At 39.9% G+C, this 17174-nt stretch overlaps 1 protein-coding gene across 2 annotated transcripts in view; it reads right to left on the bottom strand.

The window, feature by feature from the left end:
• The window catches only part of mid2 (midline 2), a 116397-nt gene that overhangs the window by 80245 nt on the left and 18978 nt on the right, over positions 1-17174 (bottom strand). Inside the window, exon 2 of one of the 2 annotated variants that reach the window (XM_026358317.1) lies at positions 9184-9244. The exons of the other annotated variant lie outside the window; for it this stretch is intronic. The gene's annotated coding sequence lies outside the window, so the exon portion shown is untranslated. The remainder of the gene's footprint in view (positions 1-9183; positions 9245-17174) is intronic. 2 annotated transcript variants of the gene reach the window in all.

The raw sequence follows: 17174 nt of genomic DNA, 5'->3' as shown, positions 1-17174 counted from the left end.
GCTCCAGTACTTAACAACTTTGGTATGTGCATGTGAGTGTGTGCGCTGCTAACAAACACACACACACACACACACACACACAGACATACTCAGGCGCGTAGAAGTGCACAGTCGCAGGGCAAATCACCGACACCACCAAACAGTGTGTGTCCAGAGGAAATGCATCAGCTCCTCTTTTCCTCTTTCCTCTCCCACCCTTCAGCCCACAGCTCATCAAGGACTTATTGTACAGCACAGTCTATCTATGTTCTGCAGTAACATTGAGTGATTGGGGAAAAAAAAAAAAAAAGAAAAAGGCTGCAGACACATAAAAAAAATGTGTTCCCTTCAGAACACAGGAATTTCTGACTAAGTGTACAAAATCTCATGAGAGCGATCAGGTCTTCTTTAGTATTCTTTGTCTGCATGCACTCTTTTCTATTGTAGTGCGCTAATAAATACACTGCTCAGTAGCCGTGGCCATTTTATTTCACTGCAATTTCACTGAACTGTAATCATTATTTATGTGATTACAATCAGCCATTGTTAGCCTAGCGAGATAGCTGGGAGATGTAATGCGGTGCTGCGAACGTTTTGAGCCGACTCACTTTCATTTGGCAACAAATGTACAAATAACAACGCTTCACAGAGCAGAACAATAATAGCTCTGTAAGTTATGTATGACAAACACTTTACTTCAGTTAAAGGTGGCAACCCCTGGCCAACCCCTTTTTTTTTTCCAGTTTAAAGTTGATAACCCCTATCAACGCATCAATAAAACACTGACAGGGAATTAACAATCGACTTGATGGGTGTGGTATCGCTCCAATGGCTTTCTATTAGTCTCACCAGCTTAAATCTGATATGTTTTGCCAATAGCGTCGGGCTGTAGATTCAGTTTTTATTTTCTTTTATGAATAATTCTAATCTTTGTATTTATAATTCATTCATTCACTCATTCATTTAGGATTAAGAAAAACTCTGGAGTATTGCAGCCACTGTGGGCTGTTGAATGTTCCACATCCCTATCTTTGTTAGACATAGATAGGGATGTGGAACTGTGTAGTGGTGCTCATATTTAGACAGTGAACAGGTCAGATCAGTGTAATTTTACTGACAGGATCCGATTTATGGTCGGTGTGAGAAAATTTGATCGGATTTGGCAGTGTAAACCGAACTGAGGACATGCTGACCCCTGTCTGATGAAATAACGCTGTGTCCTTTGAATGGCAGGGGCTTTGCGTGTATGTGTGTATATGTGTTCAGCAGAGGGAAAGCCCAGACTTTCTTATCATAGTCACATTTGCCTTCTTCACCCTCTGGCTCTGCACCAAGACATGCTGGAGCCGAACACAGGCTGTCCATGGACACAGAGCCAAATCCTAGGAGACTAGGAGTGACTACAACTGTATTTGCTTGTGCCCGAAAAGAGAGAGAGAGAGAGAAAATAACCAAAATATGACAAACACAATAGAAACAAATGTTCCCTTTCATTGCGATCACACAATTCTTAGGTGATTTGGATGGACAAAGCAGTAATCTAGTACAAAATTGCCATACATCACAAAACCCACGTAGGAGCTAGATACACCACATACTGTACAGCATGAGAAGAATTTCAACTGTAATGACAAAAACAAAATCATCATCCTCACTGCATTTGACCTTTGCAGCATCACTTCACTGGACTACAAACTAGACTGCAACCATGCTCTAATATATTACAGATGCAACAACGTGAAGAGCAGACAGAGAGCCTTATACAAAAAGCATCCTCGACCCAATGTTTCATGACGGCACTGTTAACACTTATGTAATTTCATCTGTCAAGCTTTCCTACCCACGTAGCCATCCGAAGCCTTTAAAAGGAATCTGGAGTCAAATCCAGCTTGAAAAACTTCTCCCCATAATGTCACGTTTATGTTTTCTGCTCGAGTAGCCGCCCGGCTTGGGAAGGCACAGCTCGTTGTCAGCTGTCACAATCTGTAGGATCACCCGAGCAGCTGTTTTCATGTAATGCAGCAACAAGTTGAGGTTTGATTTACCATAACACTGGTGGCCTGGCGGCACCAGACTGTTTCACAGTTAGCAGAGCAGCCTTCCGCAAGCTCCAGGTTGCCTTGTGAGTGAGTTTCAATTACAGCCCGACTGGGACGCAGATATATATTAGTTCTTAACAGTTAGTGGGTCCCATGCTGCTGCCATATTACTCCAGTGCGGATGTTTGTCACAAAGCCATTAACATTGTGTTTTTAATTTATAGTTACCAAGTGAACTGCAAATGTGGATTTAAAATTACTGAAGTTTGTGAAGTAGTGTGATGCATGATGTGTACAAAAAGCAATCTATTTGTGTGTCTGAATCAGACTGACTAGCAGACAGGATAAGATGTGGACTTTTATTCACATTGTACTTCATTATTTGTTATTGTTTGTTGATAAAAAATCACAAGACTGATTTGTGATCTGATTTTTTTCTTTCTTTTTTCTGTATTTTTTGTTTTTTAACATGCTATAGTCTTAGCTTCACCTCTACAGTATGCTCACAAATATAAAACTAAATAGAAAACTGTATTTATGAAATTGTATTAAAATGCAGTCAATTTGATACAGACAGCAGGTTTCAGTGTTTTGATTGGTAGTGTTGACGCTACAATTCTGATTACATTTAGATTATGGATTTTAAAATATATTCTAAATTATAGTGGTGTTTAGTATTGGTCAATTACACTGATTTGGTCAATTATGTAAAATGAGTATCTGGAATCCCTTGGGTAACACGGATGTAATTTGGGATTTGAGACATTTAGTGGCTCACTCAGCTTATCTCTGACAAAGTGGATCAATATGGCCCTCCTGCTAAGCACCTATAATTTCATTTACCCCATGGCAAAAACAGCCTTATTCCCCACAGGGGTTGGCTGTTAAAACCAGGTATTCTGCACATTGCATTGGTTGCAGACTCAGTTTTTTTGTGTATGTTAAAATGACTGGTTCTCTGATTCTCAAAGTTGCTTCCATGACAAATTACTGGCTCAAAATGATAATAGTTTGATGTATATCGTGTATTTGCACGTACACACATACACACTCACAGTGCTGGTTTCACTATAAGTCCAACAATGAAGCTTTATTACCTAACCCAAAACACCACAGCAACACTAGCAAAACAAGCAAGGACAATGACAGATCACATGTGAGACCATCAGCTGCACAGAAATAATCAGATCTGACACTGCAGTGTTGGAATTAAAATCTCACTGGTGTAGAGTGGATAACATTACTGATTATTCAAAGCTTGTGCCTCCGCGCTGCTACTGCAGCAGAAAGCAGGCAGCAGGAAGGTAGAGAGCCTGCGAAGGAGACAGGAACCATAAAAAGCAAAAACACGGAGGAGGGATGTGGTGAAATATGGGTCAGACAGAGAAAGACAGGGAAGGTTCAATGTAAATCAGAGTGTGTAAACATGTACAGGCCTAATCTCATTATCCCTCGTCCTCTATGGTCCTGTGATGAGATGCTTGATTAAAGCAGTAGATGAAAGAAGAGAGGTGGAGGACAGAGATGGAGGCAGAAGAGGGGCGTAGGAGATACAGGATGCCCCAGAAGATAGACTGAGTGTCCTATAGAAAAGAAACAGAGATTGAGCGATTACAGTATATTCATGTCTAAGACTACAAAAGGTTTTGATACAAAGAATCCACCTTTTTTTAATTTAACCAATTATTCTGTATCATAAATACATTTCTGGCATTTGTAAAAAAACCCAAGCAGCTTGAAAACCGTCACTTCAGCAAGTAATGAAGTATTGTAGATAAAATCATGCCTTCATACACATACAGGTATTAGCAGGTGCCACTTACGTTGGCATTACGATGGAGGTTGGTGTAATGCTTATTTTTGCTTAGAACTGTAAAAAATGTATTTTCATGTAGGAGCCTACATTCAACAGTTCCATCACATGAAACTGTTTAAAGCAGACTACCGCAAATTTGCAATGTGTGAATGTGAACATGCAAAAGTGATATTTTAGTAAAATATGCTTTATTGTAATTATTAGTCCTTTACAAAAATATATTTTACTTTCAAATAACCCATATCCAACTGTATTGGCACAGCACAATATCTGCCAGGAGTAGTTATTGCTTGTCCAGAGTGGAGCCTACAGAACACTTCATCCATCCCCCTCATTTCTGCCTTTCCTGACTTTCTTTCAACTAGACTGTCCAGTAAAAGATGATCATTGTAACCATCTTCTAAAGACTGGAGACTTGAGTTTGACACATTCTCTCTTCAGCACTGCAAATCACACTGTATTTGTGGTGTTCTTACCTAATCACATGAGCTTTCGAATGTTTGAAGGGACGCTGTGTGTATTCAGAGTGGCTGAGCAAGCACTGTACAACTTTGAAAACTCCGAAGCAGAAGCTGTTGGGCATGTTTGCGTTGCTTTTTCAGGCTACCAGCAACATCGCCATGCAGGAGTAACAAGACTTAGGTAAGTCCTATTCTGGTCTACGCTGACAGTCCAAACACTAATCTAAAACCTGTTTGCTCACATGTTGTCTGGCGGCCTCGCTGTGCAATCTTTAGGCTGACATTGCCGCAGTTGATAAGTACTGTTAATGCTCTGCAAACATGTTTACCTATTTCCCTCAGGATTGTTGCTTGAGGTGACATTCACTATCCTCCGTCCCTGTCTCTGGATGCAATTTTATTTCATTGTACTGCAGAAAAGAATAAAGTTCCACACAGACACGGACTCAACAATGCATTCGCATAGATTACAAAGATTCGGAATCTGCTGAGATAGACTACAGCAGGATATTAGCACGGCCGCGGACATGGTTGCATTGTGCTACCTAGACTCACAGACGTGCTAGTTAAAATGACAAAAAGCCCACAAATGCAGGTGTACACTGCCAATTGCTGACCCTTCACTTCACACATAAATGGGAGCAGACAAAGCTGTATGATAAAAGAAATGCTTTATAATTCCTGTTCTTTCTCAGGAAATCCCACTGGAAACTGTAACAGGAGAAGAGCTTGTTTGAAATGAATCTCATTGGACTCTGACTGACCTTTAAACTGCATTTGCAAACCCGATGATATGCTAGAGAAGAAAATATCCCTTCATATATACATTATTTTTAAATGAGGAGAAAATTAAATCAAATACTGCCAGTTAGTGAGTGTGGGCCAATAATGCAGAAGCATTTCACACTTGAAATATTTTCTCATACTGTTAAAGCAGACACCATGAAATAGCCTATATAGGTGTTGTCAAAACAGGGACCCCGGCCTGCTCTGAAATCTGTACGCAGTGTTGTTAAAGTGCTGTTCCACTAACTGTAGCCACATTGAATGACAGCTTGAGTTTAGGTGTTGGCAAACATGTCTCAAGCTTTGCCTTCATTATTTTTTTTTTCTGTCTTGATCTCTTTGCTTCTTCTACTTTCTGTAGAACTAACCTTCTCAACTCTCCCCCTCCCACGATATATACATTAACGTATACATTACGTCAACCTTTTTGCATCTGCGCTGCTCTAAGTTTGCACCATCTTTTTCCTAAGTGCTGTGCATGCGTCAAATTGGTGACAAGTTTTTTATAGTTTGCTCGGGTTTTCTTAACCTCTTCTCTCTTCACCTGCAGGTCTTCCTCCACACCTCTAATCATCCAACTCACCCTCATTCCCCCAGCTCCTCTTTCTCCCTTTCATCCCCCTCCTTCTCCTTTTCACTCAAGAACAGCAGAGCTCTTCATCAAGCCAACATCAAGTCTTGGCGTGATTGATTTTTGGCCCACCTGTGTCGTTCGTAATGACCAACTGTCAGTTGTTTTACTGCCCGTACTGCCTCCCCTCTGTCACTACAGCATCCAGAGGGTAAATCTCTCCCCTCAGACATACAGTGCATTATCTCGCTTGTCTTCAGATAAGATTTATGTAGGTACACCATATAGCCTGCCCTCTCGCCAATCAGGAAGAAGAATGTTTTCAAGGATGGTTATTTTAAAGAAGCAAATAATTTGCATTTAAAGCAAAGACAGTATTTCTTTTATGCTTTTCAATTATTCCAAAGCAATGAGTTTTCTGACACGAACTAATAAATGTCTGTTTGGACTTGCAGGCAATATGCTGTGCTTTGATTTGGTATAGTAATGGCTTGTAAAACAGTTTGGAAGCTGAGGCCTGATCTTGAGTAGAATGAAATGGCATCTGAGGAGCTCTGCCACCTAGTGAAGTACTGACAAGAGATATCCCCATTTAGCAAGCCAATCTCTTTTAAACTGGAGACTCAGCATGCCTGTATTGATTAGTTTGAAAGGAAATGCAGAATAGGTGCCAAAGCAAGGTGCTATAACAAGTGAATGTCATTACCAAGTTATTTAGTAAAAGACACGTTTTTCTCAAGATCAAACTTCTTTTAAGGAGCCAAAAATGGTCCTTGTTCTCTTCTTTGATCCACATGTTGCGATGTGAAAGAGGGGACTTGGTTACATGGGAAATGGATAAAACAAATCCTGACTAAACATGCCAGCACATCAATCCCGACTTGATTGCGCACTGAGGCTAAACATGACATTTAAATTTCACCTTGAAGGATACATTTCAATAGAGTTTGTGAAAGGCACAAGATGTTATTTCTGCATCCGCACTCAGGCCTTGATGTGACTCCAGCACGTCGAATGATGAAAACCTGTCAGGAACACTTTGAAAAGCTCCTTCGTGTCCCGTGGCAACCTCCAGATTGAGAAAGGATATGCAAGAGGTGCTTCAAAACTGGAGGCAAAGTGAAGGAAGAGGCAGTTGCAGTTGCACTGACCTGGGCGACAAGTTTCTCTGATCATCTACAGACTCCAGGTGCAACTCACGCATCTGGAGAAAGGGCGAGTCTGAAGAGCCCTACTTTCTGTTGCTGTTCTCTGGAAAATCCTTCCCTCAGTCTTTCCCCTTATTTCCTCTCCATCCTCTGCCCTCTTTTCTCCATCTGCCTGGCAGGGACAACTGAATGCCCATGGAGAGCAGGAATGGAGCAGAAGGAATCTTTGAGAGAGAACTCTGACTGCAAATCTTTCATGTAGTGCTATACCTGGCCAAGACAGGCTGCAGGGTACCTTGGCTGTCAGAAGGCACACACTGGAGGGGGTTAGGGGCTGGGGGATGAGACAAGAGGGGAAGAGGTTATGTGAAATTTAATGAGCGTGAAAGAGAGGGAAAAAAAGGAGGGGGGGAAGTTGCCTTTTTAGTATTAATAATCTATTTATGCTTTTGCCAAAAAAAGAGGGAGTCAATAAAGATGAGTTAGACACAGACCTCAGAGGAAAAGGAGGGAGAACAGGGAAGGGGAAAGCAAAAGTGGAGCAGCACGATGAGACACAGAGAGACCCTTGTTCATAGATGAGAGCCAATTTACAATACTCTTGCTAATACTACTACTTAGGAGTGGCATTTTTGTCCTATTGATAAATAAATTTAGAGAAGCAGCGTAGGGGAGAAAGCGGAGCCAACACACTACAGACATTGTACATTAGAGCAATAGATAAAGGGAACAGTCATATGCTCCTTACATAAAGATCAGTCTTTTCCCTTTTGAAAGGTTTAAAAGGCTTCTTCATTATCTCAACATGCCACTGCTTGGCCTATTGCATCCGCAGCGGAGTGTGCCTCCTCGACAGGCAAAGACTGAGCACTGGGAGAGTGTGTGTGTGTGATGTGCTTCGACAGGAAAACAGGCAGGGAGAAGGAGATGTTAATGTGTATGTGTGTATTTTTGAGTGCTTATGCATGCTAAATCCCTCTGGAACCTCTCTAAAACAGGTTGTGTGCTTCTTTTAGTAAGGAACATAATGACTCAAAAGCCTCCCATTGACAGCGGCTGTCTATAGCTGTGAAGGACTGTGAGTTTGACAAATGGATTCTTACACACCTGTCTACCTATGTAAGTTCTGCTTGGGAAAAATCACCCAGGAATGCTGCAAGGCTGGTCTGTCCTTCATCCTAAATGCCACGTCTAGGAACACAGACAAGGATCATTACCGAGTCAGACCGTGTGGTTAAGGCTGACATAATGTTATTTACCTCAGACATGGTCAGCCCTCTCAATTGTCTGTCCAACACAACAGAAAATGGAAATTCATCTTTTAAGTCAGCAGGTATTTAGGGTGTAATCAGTTCTTGAAAGGCCACTATTAAAGGCAAATATTGCTTGCCAATAGACATTTAAATGAAAATAAGTGTTGCCTTTTTATACACCTTTTCCTTTTCTGTCTGTACTCCATTTTGAATCAAAGAAAACCTGGACAAAGAGCTTATTAAATTCAAATGTACCTTAATTCATATCAAAGAAACGGTGTAACCAGGGAACACAAATTCTAAATATTTTGTCTGTAGGATTTGGTTGGCAACTAATAAATAGCTTGTCTGTTAATAATGGAAACAAGAGGGTTCACTATGGCTATAATAAAAATACTGGGCAAAAATCTCATTAATAGGAAATTACATGAAGGTACTACAGAACAGTAGCTATGGAAAGCCTAGCTAGCAGGGTAATAGTAACATTTAATTCCATTAAAACTATTCTTTACCAGCATAGCAGCATAAATAACCCCTACAACTGTTTACATTAGAAAACTGTGCACCCGCTCATCCTGTATATAATAAAGTCTGCACGCTTCTTCCACACAAACACAGACAGCTTTGAGAGTGTGGTACTCATCCCCTGGAGGATGGTATGTGCTGTAAACTCTTGACAGGAGGATATGCACTGGAAAAAGCCAGCCGAGCTTGTCTTAAAAGACAAGAGGCTGAGGGAGGCACTTTAGCTTTACAAGCCAACAAGTACATTATGATTCCATTGAGAATTCAGTCTTAATCATAATGTTGGTCTCCTCATCCTCTTCCCACATAACATACATCTTGTCTAATATACTTTTTTCAAGTTTATAAAGATCTGAAAAGACTGTCTAGTGTTGTTGCTGTAACAAAAAGTGAAACTTCTCACAGATGGACAAATCAAATGTAAGGGAGAGATTTTCCCCCCCAAAAATATAAATTATATAAATTTATACCAGCATTGGTTTACAGTAACTGCCACTTGACAAGAATGGCATAGAGATGAGAGTTGGGGATGGAGAGAGAGAATCTAGGAGAAGGATCCGGCACAGAGTTAAAAATAGAGCGTGAAGTGGGGGGAGGGGACTTACCTGTGGGCTTGGAGGGAGCCTAGTTAGCAATGAGCAGCACTACTGTGTGGACCACGATGGGCTGGAGAAGAGGACATAGAGAGAGACAGGGAGAGGAGGAGACCAAGAAAGATGAGGTTGAAGTAAGGTGAAAACCAGACGAGAGATAATGAGCAAAAAGATGAGAGTGCAGGGAGGGGTTGGGGTGGGGGGAGGGGGGGGGGATAATGAGAAAACAAGTCAGATTAGCATGAAACTCTATATTTGAGTCAAAACAGGCAATAATTTCACAGTAGGCTGCAGATTGCAGCAATGACTAGTAATAGTCCATGACAGATGCACATGCTGAACATACAAATGATGCTCACACACACACACACACACACACACACAGACACACACACACACTGGGTATACCCAATAGGTGCTAGAGGTAGGTATTCCAACAGGTAAGCCAACTGTACATAGAGATAGTACCATGTTAAACCATTTGATGTTGTGCACTGCCTATTCCATTCTATGACTATTTGAAAGTGTTTAATACTTCGCTCATTGGCCCTGTCTTTTTATATTTTATGTTTTCAGGATTTTTAGTCAAAGTTATTAGTTAGTTAGTTAGTAAATCCTGTTATCTATCTGACTGATATTTAGATTCTTTAAATTAGTAAACCCTGTTTAAGTATCTTTAGGCATGATAGTAGTAGTTTATAACTCTGGATTCAACTGCCTGTTAGAAAAAAAATTCATTCAGCATCAATCTAATAGTTCAGCTATCATTTATTTCACTAATCAGATGGATGTTAAGCAACGAGCAACAACAGTGAGGCTACAGGTAAACACTGACAGCAATGAGCAGCCAAAGAGAGGCAGCAGGAGGCCGTCAACAGCAGAAGTCTCATCATGGACAATTAGTGTTTTGGTAATTTGAGGGCCAGCCAGGTGCAGTGTTACTTTTTTGTCAGTGTGAAATAATCTGAGAAAACACAACGCATGGCCAAGCATTTGGTTGCTAATAAGCTATTGTTCCCATCTGGTTCAGGAGGGATTCCAGTGAATCACCCATGACCAACAGATAGAGAAAGACTTGGCGAGAAAGACTGTGCTGAGCAGCTGTATTGGAAATACCTCCTGATTTCAAAGCATAATACCGGGATAGTGGGGTTTTATAGTATTCACTAAAACCAAAATGCTTGGTATGCTTGAGCTTTTTGATGCTCATGTCTTTTAAAGTATATCAAAGTCAGGTTTGGTAAAATAAATGATTTATTGTGACTACATGATTTGAATTTTATGCCGAGTTGAACTGATTTCACGGTCTGTGTGGCACTAACATAATGCAGAGTTACAGGCTTTTCAGACAATAAACTGCGTACACTGGTATGATCACTTGATGCACCTTTTTTATTTAGGTTTATTTGCTAAAAAACTGAATAATGATGTTGGCTATAAATCATTTTGAAAGCATTTATTATTTTCAATACATCTCATTATTTAATATATTAACTAATTAACATGAGGTGGGCTAACAAAAGCATGGCTAATTATGAACAAAGTGGCTACTTGCTGCCAATCTCTCTTCTCTCAGTCGTCCACCATCATTGTCTCCTAATCACAGATGCACATCAATATGCCATGCAGCATAATGATTGACTAAGAAAAGACAGAGTAGAGCAGGCTCATCAGTGAAGTACAACATGTTTTCATCTCCTCTGAATGCCGAATAAGCAAGCACCTTTTTACATACAAAAGAGAGAAACAGAAAGAGAATGCATCCTATTAATTCAAATCTATTTAAGCTCTTTCAGGGCACCGAAAACTATAAAAATAGAAACAGTAGCAAGAAAACGCAATGGCCCTGTATTTATGGCACTGCATAAATCAGTCACGTAATGTGATTTGATCTTCACTAAGGCTACAAATATAAACAAATACAATATTTCTAGGCTGGTTGAACACAGTGATTATCTTTTATTTCTTTATCAGACACACCCACTAACATTCAGTTAGTGACCACACCTCCATTCTCATTTTAATCAATGAAAAAACACTGAAGTGCGCTATTCACGAGCAGCTTCAGCTGACGTGAGCCTTGCTTTGCAAAAAGCAGAATGATGAATATCAGATCACATTGCATGACCAATTTATGCAGAAAACCAGGAAACTGCAAACAGTGCCATAACTTTTTCTTGCAACTGTAAGTATATATACACAGTTGATGTTTTTTTTTTTAATTATTCACTTTAGCTTGTCTGTAGAGATATAGGTTTCACATCTCACCCCGAATGTTTGTCAGTAATCTTCTAATTTCTAAATGGAAACATGAGATTTGTGTCTGTGCAGCACATATTAACCATCTGCTACTGTTTTATTATGACAAGAGAGAATATAGTATTTAAGCTGCTGTAACAATTACAAGAATTAACAGAAAATGTGGCCACTCTGTAATGCGCAATAAATAATACATATTACACTGTAAAAAAGGAAAAAGTACATGTATATATATATGTTTCACTTTTCACAGAAAATGTGATGATGCTTTCCTACAACATATTTGTTAGTAGAATAATTAGCAGCTAAATCTCAACAGTAAAACAGTTTCAGGGCCTGTGCAGAGTGGACTTCAGAGCTTTAAACTAACACCGGATTAACATTCAATTATAACACACAGCTGAATATTTGCAGTTTTATAATATGTGTGGCTTCAGATGTGTCTGCCTTGGTAACAAAAACGTAAATACAGGAAGAAGGTCCTGTGCTGAGCACTACTGCATTTTTCTATGGAAATAGTAAAATTAAGTTATTGAAGTAAAGTTATTGCATGTTGGTCATACACCAGGTGACTGTTTATGAAGTTACATCATTGGCACAATCATCAAACCAGACGTCTGTGAGGCATTTGTGCGTGAGTCATCCTGCAGTATATTAAAGTAACATCTAAATATAATCCAGTGCCTTCAAATTATGCGAGTCAAAGCTTTTGGTCCTGTTTCGGTTCGCTATACTCTCTTACCACGAGGACCACACCAGAGTTCGTTAGATGATTTGGATCAAGACCACCTCTTTTTAGGGGTTTCAGTGCGGTTGTTTTGGTCCACACCCAAGTGCGATTACGAGACCAAATGACAAAATTAATTCTAGACAAAACAAACCATAACAAGGGGGAAAACAAACCATAGTCTCTGGGCGTGAAGAGGTTGTTAGACATCCTCTAGGAAGCTGTAGAGAGGCATTTATGCTTATTAAAAGTAAGTTGAAAAAGGATATAAGCATGTTTACATCTACACATACTGGTTTTAATACAGATACTCTACATAGTTAGACTCAGGTAAATGGTATGGCTCAGTGACAGGATAAAAAACCTATTTCTAAAATCCTGTAATTTATTACTCATCAACTAAATCCATCCATCCATCTATTTTTTGGCACTTATTCATGGCTGGTTGGTGGTGGCAGCAGGCTAGGCGATGTAGTCCAGACACAACTCTCTCCAGCAAAGTCTTCCAGCTTCTCCTGGGAATTCTGAGGCATACCAAGCCAGATCAAATCTATAATCCCACCAGGATATTTCTGGCACATCCAACTGTCGGCTTCAACTTGAATGTGCCAGGAAGCAGGAGGCAACCTTATCAAACCACATCAACTGAAGCCTTACAGTCTACAGTGTAAACTCATTTTGTCAGCTTGTTTTCCTGCATTCTGCTCATGAGGACTGAAACATATCAACCCATACACCTACTGCTGAAGCTGCATCAATTTGCCCGACAACTGCACACTAAATTTTACTGTCACTTGTGAACAAAACGCTTGAGCTCTTTCACTCGGGTCACTCAATCCATTGTTTTCAAACAGACCGTGAGGCTTAAAGCTGACTCATTTCGACTGCTTCACACTCGGCTGCAAAGCTGACCTGCTAGAGGTTAGAGGTGTGATAAAGGCCAACAGAACCACATCATTTACAGAGAGCAGAGAAGTGATTCAGAGCCCCCAAAACCTTTTGAAAGACATGCTCCTCTGGCAAAGACCTATACCCTTTGAAACCATTCTTGATGTCCTGCTGAGAGTACAGACACTCCATCTCCCTCTTTAGTTATATAACACTGTCCCCCCCACTGTATGGACTGCTTACATCCAAGTAACATCTTAAACGCTGGGTGCAGTTGTTTAACACCCACAACCTCTCACAAGAGGAAACTATTTAGTATGAGTGGAACATTTGGTTCCTCTGAATAGAAACAGGTGTGGCTGTAAAAAGCAGAGGTCAGCACATTCATGCATTAATAGGGTAGGTGATGCCAAACACGTCCCTTTAATGTAATAGGAAAATACTGTGTGTCGCTTGGAAACAGGTTTGTCATCAACCTGTGAACAGAATAGCAACATGGCTTGCTCACCTCTCCCTTTTCCTGTGTCTTTTCTCTTCCCCTTTCACTTTGGTTCTCAACTACTGCTGACAACAATGATGGTATCAGCCCACCATTCTCTTCCTGTAGCCAGAAAAGGGAGACAATCAGGGAGATACCCAGAGGAAAACGTCCAACCCATAAAATAACTCTTGAATTATCATGAATTCCCTCCCTGTTCGCTTTTAAATATATAAGAGATATTGCTTTGATGAGACCAACCTACTAGAATCAACGTCCCAGCTAAGCTTCCTGACCTATGGCTTCTGTCACAAATGACACAAATTGTTATGGTTAGAAGTGCAGAGTAAGAAAAAAAAGGGTGAACAAAATAATTGAGCTGATGATTGATTAACTGACTGAGCTGTCTTCTGTCATTAGACCACAGGGCAAAGTGTATATTCTCCAATGTCACTCGCAGCGTGGCAGTATTCAAAAGTAAAAAGTGTGTGTTTTTTCTCATTATCTGTTGATGGCTGTAAGAAAACAGAGCTGACCTTGTTTGAGCCACATGTGTTCGGCAGTAACAAACCTTTCAGGGATAGATCATAAACCTATCAGACCACTGACTGGTTTGGCAAAAAGATAAAATTAATTTGTGAAATAAAATTTTACTAATATCTTAGTGGATTACTGACATGTCAGCATTTTTAGCCCTGATCGTGTTAGTTCTTCTCTTTTTTTTTTTTTTTTTGGCTTAACTCCTTGAAGAAAAAAAATTGGCTGAGTAGTTTGTTGTTTTCCAAGACTCAGAACCACAGTTTCCAACTCGTAGCCACTGAGATCCACCCAGTGCAGTACTGAGCCAGAGCAGAAATTGCAGATTGAACCTTGACACCAGTTCAAACCTTCACTTTGCCTGACCACATTCTTCTAGCCAGCCTAGGGACTGGAGGTGGCCACTTTTTAGTGACAAACCCACTCAATACCTGACAAAAACAATTTAATATTTCACCAACACCCTATCTGTCTTGATCAAATTAACATGTCTCCCTTTTCAAGGCCATCACAAATCAACTATTAATATGCAAAAATGGAGTATCATGCACAGATAAATGTCAGTGGTGCAATGCACATGGGCTAATGAGTTTTGAACTCCGCTGACATTGGTTAGTTTGAATAAAACACAAAGGACAAGAGTGATGACTAGTTCCCTATATTCAATTATCCTGCCTGAACAGAAACTGTCGTCGTGCTTGGACCACTCCACCTCTGGTTGGGCATCTTGCATTTTTCAAATCATGAGAGTAAATTAACCGTCAAGGGTTTGATGGAACAGAACAGACTGAAAGCTACAAACATTATCAATATTACTCAAGATGAGAGCGGAGTGAATTATTTCCTTTAGTTCACCGCTATACAATATTGATATCAGATAAAAATGCTGGAGTTACACAAATCACAAGTTTGCTGTATCTTTGTTCCGGGTGACACAATGTCAAAAGAGCAGCGCTCAAATTTGTTTTGGTGGGAACCTCTCAGGGAAACTCAAAAGTCTTGGGGCGACCATTTTATGGGAAAGGGCGTTGGTTGCCTCTTCCAGAATTAGCTCGGCGCACACATCTATGCTTATTATCAGCTACACCACAACACACAGGGGCCACTTTGTATCACCAGGGAAACTTTCACACATCCTCACTCGGCTTCCTGCAATGACCTCACTCACGACAGAATACAAACGCTGTACGCAAACCATCAACCTTTTTTCCCAGCATGGGGCAAGCAGTAACAGCTCTTTTCGAAAACACCAGGTTTGTTTGTGCAGCTCAACATGGCTATGACACAACTTGGCATTGTTTTTAAAGGTAATTACTACTACTCTATATTTGAGGATTATTAAGTTTCCATTCATTGTTGGAGGGGAATTTCAGCTTGACTGGATTGTATACTAATTTTCTGCATTTCCCTTCACAACAATTTTATCTGTGTTTGAAATTAAGTCTAGGATTTAATACTAGCAGAATGCAATTAGCAGGTAGAATCATCCCATGCTGTTCAGGTAGCTTGACAGGAGACTGACATTAAGTGGGTCGCAATTAAATCACCAAAAAAACAAAAACAAAACAACAAAAACGGTCCAAACTTCTATTAAGGTGAGAAAATGCTGTAATCCAAGAAGAACAAAGTGCAGATACTGTGTATGATAGCCTCTCTGGTCCTGTCTTGACACTAACAATGCACTCCAAATCATGTTAACATGAGCAACTGTGACTAAATTTAAGGGCCTATATTTGCATGATGCAATGCAATGAAATTGCTCAAAATGAATGGCCTTTAGAGACTCGGTGTTTAGAGATTAAATTAAGCCTCATTTTCAGTGGAACTGAAAAGACATTCATGAGAGGGTTTGAAAAAGTTTAAAGATGAGCATGCTTATGAGGATATTCTCAAAATTACATAAAGGAAATGGGAAATAGAACAGAGAAGAAAGAGAAATAGAGCTATTAGAATTAGAGCAGTAGTAACATAACCATGTCGTTTGTGGTCTGAATGTCACCATATGAGCTTTAGTTGCACGTGGCACAAATTTCTGCTAAATTACATTACAAGTTTGGCATTGTAAAAATAATGAGATATACTTCGTACTTTAATGAACTTGGACTGTGGTGTGCACTTGTAGCTCATAACCAAGCCTTTCTGTAATGCATCGCTAGTTATAGCCAGGTCTCAGTCACTATGTAGACTGTTCAGGGCGGCCAAACTTCTCACCTTAATGACTGTCGACTTTTTTCCTCAGTCGGGTGCACTTTTAATTATCAGCTTCAAGGCTCTCTGTAGCATCTGTACTCAGAGGACAGGGCTCGCCTTTTAACTAAGAGCCTCCAACTTTACGGAGTTGGCTCAAAGTCAGGCTCAAAATCTGTTAGCATTGCTGAATTCAGCCATGCAGCAGCAAAACTAAATTAACCCTTTAATGGTAGTGTCATCTTTATCGTGGCTGCTACACTTATAACCCACACTGCTGCTGAGCTGGTTTGATTGATTTAATGGACAGGAGAGAGTCCTGACAAATGACTATGAAACCTGACTAGGAAGACAGGTAATAACAGCCTTGATCTTAATATGTGGAGAGTTATTCCCAGTTTAGTTTTGGTATACAGATCACATGTTTAATACTAATGAGAAAATCACCTAACAAACTCACAAACATACTTTTTCAGAGCAGTATGACCTTGAGGATTCAGTGGGGAGTTTTCTTTAATGCTAAATTAGCTCTACAAATAAATCATTACAGCATCAGGCTCTCAGACACACTTGACCTACATCTAGAGGTGTAAAGAGTGTAATATTATAACTATGATGAAATTGTACTCAAATAAAAGTGAAATTACTTAAAATATAGTAAAAGCAAGTAATTTTAAATTTATTTTGAGTAATTATTTAGTTCTTGAGGAAGTCCCTATTTTGAAGTGTATGGTCCCTTTTTTGCACCTGCTTAACAAAGAATGCTAAGTGACAAACAAACTTTAACAATGGATTTGTTAAACTTGGTTTTATTCAGTACACAACAAGTCTACTTTGTTACAGTAATGAGAGTAAAGTCAGAAGTTCTACTTCACAGAATTCCTCTGTCCTGTTTCACTCCTTTTGACATTGAAATATACATGTGAC

The sequence above is a fragment of the Anabas testudineus genome, chromosome 10 (genome assembly GCF_900324465.2).
Source record: "Anabas testudineus chromosome 10, fAnaTes1.2, whole genome shotgun sequence".
In the NCBI taxonomy this organism is placed as follows: Eukaryota; Metazoa; Chordata; class Actinopteri; order Anabantiformes; family Anabantidae; genus Anabas; species Anabas testudineus.
The sequence above is the reverse complement of the archived record's forward strand: the minus strand, read 5'-3'. Positions and strand labels throughout refer to the sequence as shown.